The following is a 14,924-nucleotide window of genomic DNA, read 5'->3' as shown; positions in this document are numbered from 1 at the left end:
TGTAGTAGTAACAGAGGCAGCGGAGAGCTGACACGATAAACACAGGAGCGTTGAGACGATCAGGAACCCTGTAGTAGTAACGGAGGCAGCGGAGAGCTGATACGATAAACACAGGAGAATTTAGACGATCAGGAACTCTGTAGTAGTAATGGAGGCAGCGGATAGGAATCAGCTGAGTGCAGGCACAATGAACACAGGAGAGTTGAAACGAACAGGAGTCCGGTAGTAATAGCAGATAGGAATCAGCTGAGTGCAGGCACGATGAACACAGGAGAGTTGAAGTGGTCTGGAAACCACAATAGCAGTAAACAGGAATCAGCAGGAGCTGAATACACGAGGAACACAGGAACACCTTCAGAGGCTCATGGGGAAGGAGACTCCAAGATCAGGCAACCAGGTAATGATCACAGGTGGTTTAAATAGGGAGGGTTGCCTGATCATCCAATCAATTAAAAGCAACAGGTACTGAAGGTTTGATAAGGGCTGCACATGCGCAGACCCTCAGGATGGCGGACGGCCACGGTTCCTGAACACACGGGAAATGGCACTCACAGTCCGGTGAGTGACAGTACCCCCCCTTTTAAAGGTGGGCACAGAACACATGGAACCGGGTTTGTCCGAAAACTTGGAATAAAACTTCTTAAGAAGAGCTGGAGTGTTGAGATCTTCTGCTTTGATCCATGACCGCTCCTCAGTACCAAAGCCCTTCCAATGAACGAGGAAACGAAGAACTCCTCGCGAAATTTTTGCATCCAATATGTGAGTAATCTCAAAGTCTTCCTCCTGATGAACTTGAACTGGCCGAGGTGCTGAAGGAGGGACCGAGAAACGGTTGATGATAAGAGGTTTGAGCAAAGACACATGGAAGGCATTGGAAATACGAAGGTTCTTAGGTAGTAGAAGTTTGAAACAAACTGGATTTATCACTTGAATGATCCTATACGGACCAATAAAACGAGGAGCGAACTTCATAGATGGAACCTTCAAACGAATATTCTTGATTGATAACCAAACACGATCTCCGATTTTCAGTGGTGGAATAGCCTGTCTCTTTTTATCTGCAAAAGACTTATATCTGGCAGATGTTTTCTTTAAACAGGTTTTGACCTGAGACTAAATATTTTTGAAGGTCTGACAAACAGTCTCTACAGCAGGAACTTGGGTGGGAGGGAGGGCAGGAAATTCCGGAAAAGACGGATGGTGACCGTAAACCACAAAGAATGGAGTTTTAGAAGATGACTCATGATACATGTTGTTATGAGCGAATTCAGCCCATGGAAGCAACTCTACCCAGTTGTCTTGGTTGGCTGAAGAGAACATCCTTATAAAAGTCTCAAGATCTTGATTGACCCTTTCGGTTTGTCCGTTAGATTGAGGATGGTAGGAGGATGAGAGTGATAATCGGATACCCAAGGTCTTACAGGGGGCCTGCCAGAATCTGGAAACGAATTGTACTCCTCTATCTGAAACAATCTCGGAAGGACATCCATGAATACGGAAGATTTCTTTGATGAAATAATCAGCCAGAGTAGATGAAGAAGGTAAACCGGTCAGAGGAACGAAATGTGCCATCTTCGAAAATCTGTCCACCACTACCCAAATAGTATTGCAGTTTTTACTAGGAGGAAGATCAGTAACAAAGTCCATACTAATATGGGTCCACGGCTTGGAAGGAATGGGTAGGGGTTGAAGCAAACCCGCTGGAGTTCTGCGGGGAGTCTTAAACTGGGAACACAAATCACACGCAGCCACAAAATCTTTGACATCTTTCCTCATAGAAGGCCACCAGTAACTTCGAGAAAGAATTTCAAAGGTCTTGCATTCACCAGAGTGTCCAGAAAAACGAGAAGAGTGAAACCACAAAAGGATTTTCTTCCTAAGAGCAGGAGGCACGAGGGTTCTCCCAAATGGTAGCACCTTAGTGGAAGAAGCAGCCAGAGAAACACATTTGGGGTCTAATATAGAGTGGTTGGGACCATCTTCAGCGTCTGAGGACGTCACAAAAGCCCGAGATAGGGCGTCTGCTTTTTTATTTTTTGCAGCTGGTTTGAAGGTTATGATTAGTTCAAAGCAAGAAAAGACGAAGAAGATTCAAACATTGAGCAGACTGTAAATATGACAAATTTTTATGATCAGTAAAAATTGTCACAGGATGACGAGCTCCCTCCAACAAATATCTCCATTCCTCTAATGCTACTTTTACAGCCAGCAACTCCTTGTCCCGATGGTATAATTCTTCTCCGCAGGCAGAAGACCCCGAGAGTAAAAGGCACAAGGATGGAATTTTTGTTGCTCCGATCTTTGGGAGAGAATGGCTCCTAAACCAACATTAGAGGCATCTACCTCTAGGAAGAAGGGAAGCGTCACATCAGGCTGTCGAAGAACAGGAGCAGAGGAGAAGGACTCTTTGAGAAACTGGAAGGCTTGAAGAGCCTCAGAGGACCATTGTTTAGTATTGGCCGAGTTAGGGCCACAATAGGAGATGCAATCGAGGAAAAATCTTGAATGAAGCGTCTATAGTAATTGGCAAAACCTAAAAAACGCTGAATTGCACGAAGAGTAGTTGGCTGAGGCCAATGTAACACAGCATTCACATTTTCTGGATCCATCTGAAGACCAACTCCGGAGACAATATATCCCAGAAATGGAATCTGGGGCAACTCGAATGAACATTTTTCTAACTTGCAGAATAATGAATTTTTCCGGAGTCTGGAAAGGACCTCTGCCACATGTTGATGATGAGAAGGCAGGTCCTGCGAAAAGATCAATATGTCGTCCAGATAGACGACACAAACATATAACAAGTCCCGGAAGATCTCATTAATGAAACCCTGGAAAACAGCGGGGGCATTACATAACCTGAAGGGCATTACTAAATATTCATAATGCCCGTCTCTGGTGTTGAAAGCTGTCTTCCATTCGTCACCGGACCTGATTCGAATTAAATTGTAGGCACCACGAAGATCCAACTTGGTAAAGATCCGGGCTCCCTTGATACGATCAAATAACTCAGTAATTAATGGAATGGGATACCGATTTTTGATAGTTATGGCGTTAAGTCCACGGAAATCTATGCAGGGGCGTAATGACCCATCCTTCTTTTTTACGAAGAAAAACCCTGCTCCAGCGGGAGAGGTAGAAGGTCGAATAAATCCTCGCTGGAGATTCTCTTGGATGTACTCAGATGTAGCTTGAGTTTCAGGTAACGAAAGTGGATACACACGTCCCCTGGGAGGAGTCTTGCCAGGTTGAAGATCAATCGGACAGTCCCACGAACGATGAGGAGGAAGACGTTCAGACTGAGTTTTAGCAAATACATCGGCAAAAGAAGCATACTGAGGAGGAAGTCCCGGTGAACAAGGTGAAATGGAGGATTGCTGTATTTTGAGAGGAACGACTTGAGAGAGGCAACGATGATGACATTCAGGCCCCCAAGACGTAACTTGAGGAGTGTGCCAGTCAATCTGAGGAGAGTGACGTTGAAGCCATGGAAGGCCTAATACAATAGGACTGGTAGTAACAGGAAGAATTAAAAATGAAATTTCTTCCTGGTGTAATACACCAATTTGAATGGTTACTGGAGACGTACTCTGGGTGATGAAACCATTAATAATGCGTGATCCATCGATAGCAGTCACAGTAATAGGTATTTTCAAAGTAATCACTGGTAGGGACCATTGATTCACGAGGGATTTAGAAATAAAATTTCCTGCAGCTCCAGAGTCAATAAGTGCTTGGGACTTAAAGGATTTGGTAGCAAAGGAAACTGTAACATCAAAAGCACAAACTTTTAATTTCGTAGAACATGGAGAGGACTCCGGGGACCCTAACATCACCTCTCCAGAACTGGTTAGGGCCTGGCATTTCCCGATTTTTTAGGGCATGAATTGAGCATATGAGTAGAATCAGCACAATAGATACAAAGTCTATTTTTTACTCTTCGGTCCCTCTCCTCTGAAGTTAATTTGGAGCGACCTATCTCCATGGGTATCACCGGAGATGAAACTGGGCGAACTTGAGGGCTTGAGCGAAGAGGTGCTTTAAATGAAGTTGTTTTTTCAGACTCTCTTTCACGAAATCTCATGTCTACACGGTGGCAAAGAGAAATCAAATCTTCTAGAGAAGTAGGTAATTCTTGAGTAGTCAGTGCATCTTTAATTTGATCAGAAAGCCCCTGCCAGAAGGCGGCAATTAACGCTTCAGTGTTCCACTGAAGTTCAGAGGCTAATATCCGAAATTGAATGACGTACTGGCCTACAGTACGAGAACCCTGATGTAGACGGAGGATGCTGGATGCAGCGGAAATAACACGACCAGGTTCATCAAATACACTTCGAAACGTGGAAATAAATTTGGCACTATCCTGTAATAATGGATCATTTCTTTCCCACAGAGGGGAAGCCCATGCGAGAGCTTGTCCGGAAAACAAGGAAATGAGATAGGCCACTCTGGAACGATGAGTAGAGAAATTGTGAGGTTGAAGCTCAAAATGAACTGAGCATTGATTTAGAAACCCCTAATGTTTTGGGGTCTCCATCATATTTTGACGGAGTAGGCAGGTGAAGCGTGGAAGCAGTAGACACCTGGGATGGCACTGGGGAAACGGAGGAAGGCACAGGAGCATCAACAGTAGCTGTGATATTTCGCACCTGGGTCTGTCATGGCCTGATCTTACTGTCACGGGCACTAGGAGTCTTTGCCCAGGATATCACCAGATGATGGACTTACCAGAGTAATATAGTTGGTACTATGGTTCTCTGGTAGCAGGGTGACAACGGAACAGGAGAAACAGCAGATGGTGAGAGAATGCTCGAGGAAAGTCTATGACTAGCAGCAACTGGTAATGAGTAAATGAATGTACACGAGGAACCAGATGGACAAGGAAATGTGAGGAAAGTCAGTGGTCTGCGTATAGCAAGTTGTACCACTGCTATAGTGAGGAGGAATGTCCAGGAGTAGCGAGGAGGTAGTGAGAGTCAGCGGTCTGCGTATAGCAAGTTGTACCGCTGTCTATAGTGAAGGAATGGAATCCAGGTGAAAGTAGGTAACGGGGAAGTCAGTGGTCTGCGTATAGCAAGTTGTACCACTGCTTATGTGAGAGGATACTTGAAACTGGTGTCACAGGGAACAGGAGTCAGTGGTCTGCGTCAGCAAGTTGTACCACTGCTATATATATGTGAGGAGGGGCACGAGGAGATGAATGTAAAGCAGAGTATACACGGGGCACACAGAACTTGATCCCACAATGATATCCACAATACAACGATAACTGACAAGCACTGCTTGAAGTATACAAAGTCACAATAGCTATCCAGGCAATAGGAAACAAAGTCAATGGTAACAATAGCTTCAGTGGATAGGAGGCTCCGGAGGAGAACACAACTCAGTCCAGATGGATATGCAATACAAAAGCAAAGTCAATGGAAAGTATGCATACCGCGGTTCAGGAGAGCAGGCTGTCAGAGAGACGTGCAGGGATACCTGAACTAGGGATGTGCACCGGCGACTTTTGAGGTCTCGTGTTTTGTGTTTTGGATCCGGATTTTCATTATTTTTGGGGTTCGGATTTGTCTCGCAAAACACTTGACGAAAGGTCTCGGTTCGGATTTAAGGTTTTGGATTCGGATTTTTTTTTGAAAAAAACATAAAAAGTTTAAGTTTTTGGGCTTATTTTCACTCCTACACTATTATTAACCTCAATAACATTCAATAACAAGCATTTCCACTAATTTACAGTGTATTCTGAACACCTCAAAATATAGTTATTAGTCCAAAACGTTGCAACGAGGTATCTTTCTGGACTGCGTAGAAGAGTGGGTCACCACAATATATATAATAAGAAAACCACCAACTTGTATGATTCGCAGCAATAAATGTACCTGGACTGCGTAGAGGAGTGGGTCACCACAATATATATAACAAGAAAACCATCAACTTGTATGATTCGCACCAATAAATGTACCTGGACTGCGTAGAGGAGTGGGTCACCACAATATATATAAAAAGAAAACCATCAACTTGTATGATTCGCACCAATAAATGTACCTGGACTGCGTAGAGGAGTGGGTCACCACAATATTATTAAAAAACCCTACACAGGTCTGAATTCCACCCAAAAAGTTTATGGACTGCGTAGTGTAGTGTTCCCCACAATATTATTTAAAATTTTTGCAGCAACAGTCAACGCTGTTTAATATCTGATACACCTCTATCTGGACTGCATAGTGGAGTGGCCCCGGTACCCAATTTGGTACCGGGGCCACAATACCTCCTCCAATTTCCAAGTGTAGTGTTTATAACATCTTAACACTACACTAATTCTAGCACGTCAAAACCTCTTGTTTTAAATAATGACAGGGCATTTAACTTTTGATTTAATTTATTGAATTTGTTGGCATTTTCTTATACTTTTTGAACATGGCAAACGACTGTTGAATGGTCACATAATGCCAAAAAAAAGTTGCAAGATGGAATTGTCCTTGGGCCCTCCCACCCACCCTTATGTTGTTGAAATAGGACATGCACACTTTAACAAACCAATCATTTCAGCGACAGGGCCTACCAAACAACTGTGGCTGAAATGATTGGTTTGTTTGGGCCCCCACACCAATAAAACAATTCATCTCTCCCTGTACAAACTAAACAGGCTCTACTGAGGAAAGATGTCGTCCTCATCCTCAACCTCTGATTCCTCTCTCCCTACAGTGTGTACTTCCTCCTCCTCACACATTATCAATTCGTCCCCGCTGGACTCCACAACCACAGTCCCTCTGTACTGTCTGGAGGGCAGTGCTGTACTTCATTGAGGAATTGATTATTCATTTTTATAAACATCATTTTTTCAACGTTGTGAGGAAGCAACCTCCTTCGCCGCTCACTGACCAGGTTCCCCGCTGCACTAAAAACTCTTTCCGAGTACACACTGGAGGGGGGACAACTCAGTTAAAACATAGAGCCAGTTTGTACAGGGGCTTCCAAACTGCCTTTTGGAGTTCTACCACGTCACTACCTCTAGTTAATTTAGATTGCAAGGCTTGTAAATATAAATACTTTGAAGATAAAAAAAAGCAGGCTGCACAGACTGTTGAGCTAGAAAGTGAAATTATATGGACCACGTTAATTTGGTGGCTATCTATGCCCCCCCCCCCCCCCACCCTACACTTGTAGTTGAATATAAATAAAGCAGCCTGCATAGACTGTAGAACTAGAAATTCAAATATACAAAGAAATGGACAAAGGCAGTTTGGTATCTGTCTGCATCAGATCCCCTCTCCACTAGGAGTAAAACAGGAAACTTTTCAGCCGTTATATAATCTAGAATATAAATAGAAATTGAGAAAGGCAATTTGGTATCTGTCTGCATCATAATCATCAACATCCTCCTCAGCGCCAGCTACATCAATATCCTCCTCCCAGTGTACAACATTCACACCTTCATTAGCCAAATCTGTAACTGGACTGTGGGTGATCCTTCCAGCAAATGCAGAGGGCGTGCTGCAAATGCTGGATGGAGTCACCTCTTCTCGTACAGTGATGGGAAGGTCAGGGTTCACAACCAACAACACCCTTGGACTCGCCTTGGGGATTTGTGATGTCATCTGTTTAGAAGGCAGAGTTCTTTGCTGTTTTGTTGTTGTTGCTGACAGCATAACTCTCTTAATTTTTTTGTAGGGGGGGGGAGGAGGGCTTAGATCCTTGGGTGAAGCTGGACCACTAGTCATGAACACGGGCCAGGGCCTAAGCCGTTCCTTGCCACTACGTGTCGTAAATGGCATATTGCCAACTTTACGTTTCTCCTCAGATGATTTTAAGTTTCTCTTTTTGCTATTTTTTGAGAACTTGGGCTTTTTGGATTTTACATGCCCTGTACTAGGAGATTGGGCATCGGGCTTGCCAGACGACGTTGATGGCATTTCATCGTCTATGTCATGACTAGTGGCAGCAGCTTCAGCATTAGGAGGAAGTGGGTCTTGATCTTTCCCTACTTTATCCTCCAAATTTTGGTTTTCCATTATATGTAGCACAAGAGAGCGTACCCCTAAGCCACACACACTCGGCAAAGCCTTTAAAAATTATATGCGGCACAGGAGAGTAGCACTGGACTTATACTGCTGAATCAGTGAACTTTGTAATAGCAGTACCACTGGACTTTTACTGCTGAATGTGTGAACTTGGTAATATTGCAGTACCAATGGGCTTATATACTGCTGGATTGGCTTTGCAAATTTGGTTATAATTATTTTTTTTTTAAATTTTTTATTTTAATTTTTTTTATAACTTTTTTTTTATTTTTTAAAAACTTGAGAATAATGGGGAAATAACTATGCCCTTAGAAGCACAGAGCACAGGACACAGCACCACTGGACTGAACAGGACCCAGCAGCACTACTGAACTCAGCAGGACAGAGCACAGGACACAGCACCACTGGACTGATACTGCAGAATGTGTGAACTTTGTAATATTGCAGAACTACTGGACTTTTACTGCTGAATGTGTGAACTTTGTAATATTGCAGTACCAATGGACTTATACTGCTGGATTGGTTTTGCAAATTTGGTTATAATTATATTTTTTTTTTTTCATTTTTCATTTTTAATTTTTTTTTACTTTTTTTTTATTTTTTAAAAACTTGGGAATAATGGGGAAATAACTATGCCCTTAGAAGCACAGAGCACAGGACACAGCACCACTGGACTGAACAGGACACGGCACAGGACCCAGCAGCACTACGGAACTCAGCAGGACAGAGCACAGGACACAGCACCACTGGACTGATACTGCAGAATGTGTGAACTTTGTAATATTGCAGTACCACTGGACTTTTACTGCTGAATGTGTGAACTTGGTAATATTGCAGTACCAATGGGCTTATACTGCAGGATTGGTTGTGCAAATTTTGTGGTAATTAAAAAAAATTAAATTAGTTTTTGGTATTTTTTTAAATAACTTTTTTTTATTTTTTTAAACACAGGGGAATATTGGGGAAATAACTATGCCCTTAGAAGCACAGAGCACAGGACACAGCACCACTGGACTGAACAGGACACAGCACAGGACCCAGCAGCACCACTGACCTCAGAAGGACAGAGCACAGCACACAGCACCACTGGACTGATACTGCAGAACACAGCACAGCACAGCACAGCACAGAACTAAACAGCACAGCACAGAACTAAACAGCACAGCACGAGATCTACCAGGACAGAGGACCACCTAACACACCCTCCCTCTACCCTGATTAATGCCCGAGTGAAGATGGCGGCGACTAGCGGGGAATTTATAGGATCCGAGTATCGCGAGATCCGACAACGGGATTATGAGTCAGAGCCTCAGTTTCAGATTTGAATTTGGCGCCAATACCCGGATCTGTCTCGGATCCGACTCGGATCGGCAACGTTCGGGTGGGCTCGGATTCAGGAGGCGGTCTGGAACCCTGTAGTAGTAACGGAGGCAGCGGAGAGCTGACACGATAAACACAGGAGCGTTGAGACAATCAGGAACTCTGTAGTAGTAACGGAGGCAGCGGAGAGCTGATACGATAAACATAGGAGAGTTGAGACGATCAGGAACTCTGTAGTAGTAACGGAGGCAGCGGATAGGAATCAGCTGAGTGCAGGCACGATGAACACAGGAGAGTTGAAACGAACAGGAGTCCGGTAGTAATAGCAGATAGGAATCAGCTGAGTGCCGGCACGAGGAACACAGGAGAGTTGAAGTGGTCTGGAAACCACAATAGCAGTAAACAGGAATCAGCAGGAGCTGAATACACGAGGAACACAGGAACACCTTCAGAGGCTCATGGGGAAGGAGACTTCAAGATCAGGCAACCAGGTAATGATCACAGGTGGTTTAAATAGGGAGGGTTGCCTGATCATCCAATCAATTAAAAGCAACAGGTACTGAAGGTTTGATAAGGGCTGCACATGCGCAGACCCTCAGGATGGCGGACGGCCACGGTTCCTGAACACACGGGAAATGGCACTCACAGTCCGGTGAGTGACAATTGCAATATAACTTTAAGTTAGTAATGGGTAAGGGGGGGGGGTAAGGCAATGGGCTTTAGAGGGGTGTGGGGTAGGGAAGGGGGAAAAGTACATGGTCGTCAGATGAAGTAGACTAAGAGAAGCGTGCTCTCCCACATGAGGGAGCGCTACCTGGACTGTGAGGTGGCCTTTTTAGAAAAACTATAGGCTCAATTTTATGTGGGGTTGTGTAAGAAGGAGATTAATCAGAGGAGGACGGATTGCGAGACTCTAGGCATAGAGCCAGGGGGCCCAGACCTGATGGAATTTGACTTCTTTGTCCCGTAGTAAGGAGGTGATCTTTTCCGTTACTGATTGGGACTGGATCGGAAGGAGAGCCATTAACCATAACCTTAGCAGAGGGATGGGAATATAAGGCCTGGACCCCCGACAGGAAATCCCCAGAGATGCCGAAGTGCTTAAGAGTATGGGTCATGAACTGCCAGGAGATCCTGTCAAAGGCCTTTTCCGCATCTAAGGATAAAATGATGGCGGGAGTTTTCCTAGTGTTGAGTATGTGAATAAGGTCAATAGTTCTCCTCGTGTTGTCCCTGGCCTGTCTACCGGGGACAAACCCCACCTGATCATAGTGAACTAGCCCAGGGAGTACAGTATTTAGGCGGTTGGCCAGGATCTTGGCATATAGTTTCAGGTCATTGTTAAGCAGAGATATTGGACTGTAGCTAGCACAATTATGGACATCTTTACCTTCCTTGTGGATCAGAGTTATCCGAGCCTCCAGAGATTCCTTGGGCCAAGAATTGCCCTTCAGGATAGAATTAAAAAGAGTAGAGAGGCGAGGGGCCAGAAGGGCCGCAAACTTTTTATAGTAAGCTGCCGAAAACCCATCCGGGCTTGGAGCCTTCCCTGCTTTCTGAGCCTTAATAACCTGCTCCACCTCCTCCAAGGATATGGGTTCACTAAGACGATTCGCGGCCTGGGGGGTAAGCCTTGGGAGTCGGGCGTCCTCCAGGAATTTATCTATATGCTCCGCCTGCTTCCGCTGGGCCAGAACATTGGGTGGTTGGGGGAGATTGTACAATTTCAGATAATAGTTCTGAAATTCCGAGCGAATTAATTTGGGATCATAAACCAGGACCCCTGAAGAATCTCTTATAGCCATAAGATTGTGGGCCGAAATTTTAGTCCGCAGCCGAGTGGCCAAGAGCTTATCCGCCTTATAACCCTTTTCATAAAAGCATTGATTCAGCCATTTCAGCTTTTTGGCCACTCGGTGGGAGAGAAGCAGGTTGAGCTCACCCCTCACAGAGAGAATTTGTTCAAGTACGGCAGGGTCAGGGTTGGATTTATGTTGTTCCTCCAACCTCTGGAGGGACGTGGAGAGGCGGACAGTTTCAGCTAATCTTGCTTTTTTGGCATTTGCCGCCAAGGATATTAGGTGGCCTTTGATGACCACCTTATGGGCATTCCAGAGAGTAGAGGGAGAGATATCCGGGGACTCATTTGTTTCAAAATATTCGGATATTAGAGTTTTAAGATGGGCTACTGTATTCTGGTTATGGAGGAGGGATTCGTTGATTCTCCAAGAAAAGGCAGAGGGGCGAATAACTGAGGAGGAGAGGTCTGCCGACACTGGGGCATGGTCAGACCATGTAATTGAGTGAATATTAGAGTTAGTGAGTTTAAGAGTCAGATCGTGGCTGAGCAGGACCATGTAGATTCGGGAGTAGGTATTATGGACTGGGGAATAAAAAGAATAGTCTCGAGCCAGAGGGTCAGAGATTCTCCATGTATCGTACAGATTATGCAGTTTCATAAAATCCTGCAAAGCCCTGGAGTTCCTCCCATCCCTCCTGCCGGAGAGAACATTTGAAGGGGCAGATCTGTTCAGATGGGGGGTAAGAACTGTATTGAAATCTCCAACACAATCACAATTTTACTGGGTGGACAGCTAAGAGAATAAGAACTGAGGGATGAACTAAGCATGAAGGAAATTAAAAGCTGAGGCTGTATCGTGTAAAGAAATTCTTTGGAGTTTTAAGACGTTGCCCGGCCACCCTCCCTGGATTGGATGGACCTCGTGCCTGCTATGACTTGTTGGGCTGTTCTCTGGTTGCCTGTTCCTGCTGTGTCTCGCATTCAATTGTGGAGGTCCTGGATGGCATGTTGCAGGAAAACGCAGTACAGTCAACAGCCAGTGGTTGAGGTGCACATTATGGTAATGGGCATGCTGAACCCGCCTCTCTTCTATGACACGGCTATAGTCTCAGTGCAAGCTCCGCCCCTGTGGGTAGGCTTGCAGATGCGCTCCTTTCAACTCAGAAGGTTTGCAGGTTCATGGAGTGCCCGGGATTGAGTGTCCCGATAAGATAGATATGTGCGCCCGGGTTGTTGTTTAGTTAACCACTCCCGTCTGCGGATTTACCATGGTTAATGCTGGGATATCATGGTTTTCTAGCGTGTGTCGTACTGACTGCTCTTTTCTCCACCACCATTTTTGCTTTGTAAAATAAACTCCTTTTTTTATTCTCACAATTATGTCTTATGTCAATTATTCAAAGAAGTGAAATAACTTATTAAGAGGTTTAAGTGGAGTGAGAGATATCAGCCGTTAAGCATTTTAAGAGAACAGGACACCCATTTCACTATATTTTATCAGCCAGAGGTGGCAAACACCATACCCCACACCAGTCCATGCGTTTTATTTAAAAGCCATCGTGTATTAGCTTCCATGTAAATTATTTTTACATTTGTTTGGAATTGATACCAATAGCATATTTCAACACTACATGACAACAATTAAGTTACTTAATGCAGTAATCTCACATAGATTTTTTTCTTCTTTAAATAGCACGTTAATTACCTTTCACTTTTCTTAGCTATCCTCCTACAAATCATCTCCTTTTTAAAATCTCTCTGTTTGGAAAACAAAAAAGGATGCCAGACATACAGTCTGCTATACAGACACAGGCTCACAGCTCACAGCATGTCATATGATGTCAGAAGGGGAGGAGGATATCCCAGTGCAGACTGATGTCAGAGGGGCATTCCAAAGTCTCTCTATTCACTACATGATATGCCATGTGACTGTGGTTGCCATGGTAGTCCAGAATCATAAATGATTAATAGCCTGAAGAAAAAACAAACAAAGTTAAATACCAACATTTTTTCGTATCGTCTGACACAATGATTTTTACACGACATTTCTGCTTTCAATTACCGAGCAAATTGTTTCTATACCAGAGCAATGTTGAGTTACAACACTAGTTAGAAAAACGGAACATAAAACGAATTGCTAAATGTTGAGTCATTTCTAAGTAGACAAAACCCTGGGATACGTTTTACCATTTTATATATATAAAAAAATCATCCTTCACTAGTCTATGTAACGTGGCTACATTTCTAATCCTGATGTGATTATGTAATCTCGTTATTTGCATTTATTTAAATTTGTCACTTGTTATTTTGTCATTTAGGTGTATGTTCTAACCCGATATGTACGGTGGAATCCTTGTGGGGCCTTATAAATAAAAGATAATATTAATCTCTGCTCTGTCACCCGCCTTGTAAAGACAGCCGTCCCGTCATACAAATCACTGATTTCTGACCTTCTATCTACTATGTCAAAGTTGGAACAGAGGTGAGACGGAACTACATAATGCCTGTGTGCACTTGGCCTAAGTGGGAATAGGTTCCTATAAATCATTTACTTTGGCACCCAAAAGGAAGAATGGTTGGTTTTTATGGCCTGAGCATAACTTCAGGTCACATGGGTATTCTGATTTCATAATTATATGAGTCCTACATAAATTGGCATTGTGTTTCTAATGTAACCATATTTTGCCACAGTTACATTTTTATTTAAAATATTGAAACATTCCTAGTCCTTGGTGCAAAAGGTTGTAGATCTATGTGACTGTAACTGGGCTGTTAGTGACAGTCTCTGGTTGCAGTAGTGTTTATGGAAGTGGAAACCAGGGCACTGCCCCATAAAGCGGTGATTAGATCTAGGTCGTCCTTTCAAGCAGAGATGGCAAAAATAAATACAATTGTGAAAAAATACCTTTAACAAACATTGTTAGAATTCCCAACACCCCAAGCCTTACCGGAAAAATATATGAGTGTAATCCAAATAAAGTCAATGCCCCAAAATTTTGTTTGCAAGCCTCTGCCTCTGATTTACGTTACTCTTAACATACATAATCTCGCACTCATTTGTAGACATATCATATTTTACATTAAAAAATTAGAAATGTAAAATAAAATGATGTACCTTTTTTTCTCAGCCCGGAAACATCATCAGAGCTTGCGTCAAGTAGATATTGGGTAACTATATTTGTGAGAACAAGTCAATGAAATTTTAGGCTAAATTGCTGGACTTGCACATCTTGGGTGAAAGAAACTAAGGGGAGAAATATGGAATAAGTTTGCATTCTATAGGAGAGATTTTAATTGCATTTACAGTAGGATTCTCCGCTCATTTTTCACCGTACCTCGTTGGGTGGGAGGAAAAATGAGCAGAGATTCCTGCCATTACAGGGGTGTGATGTGTGTCCTGGACGGTCCGGAGACACATTGCACTGAATTGAATCTCCCCCTATAATTATATTTCTGCATTTCACATTTTAGAATGCGGCAGGAGCCATTTATGCTATCGGTACAATACATTGTATTGGTTAAAGCATAACATGGTGATAGTATCATATATTTACTCTGCTGTAAAAACACCTGTAACTAACAGGGATTGTTAATAAGACTGGAGCCATGATCAGGTGAACAGGAATAACATGGATGTGCAGTAATATGTTACATACATGCACATGACTTACACATGTTACATACACATCATGTAACACATGAACCTCAGTAACAAGATACTGGTGAAATGAGATCATGATGTGGTGTCTATAATACTCTATATCCCACATACACTGCAGTCC

The sequence above is a fragment of the Mixophyes fleayi genome, chromosome 1, assembly GCF_038048845.1.
Source record: "Mixophyes fleayi isolate aMixFle1 chromosome 1, aMixFle1.hap1, whole genome shotgun sequence".
Classification (NCBI taxonomy): Eukaryota; Metazoa; Chordata; class Amphibia; order Anura; family Limnodynastidae; genus Mixophyes; species Mixophyes fleayi.
The sequence above is the reverse complement of the archived record's forward strand: the minus strand, read 5'-3'. Positions refer to the sequence as shown.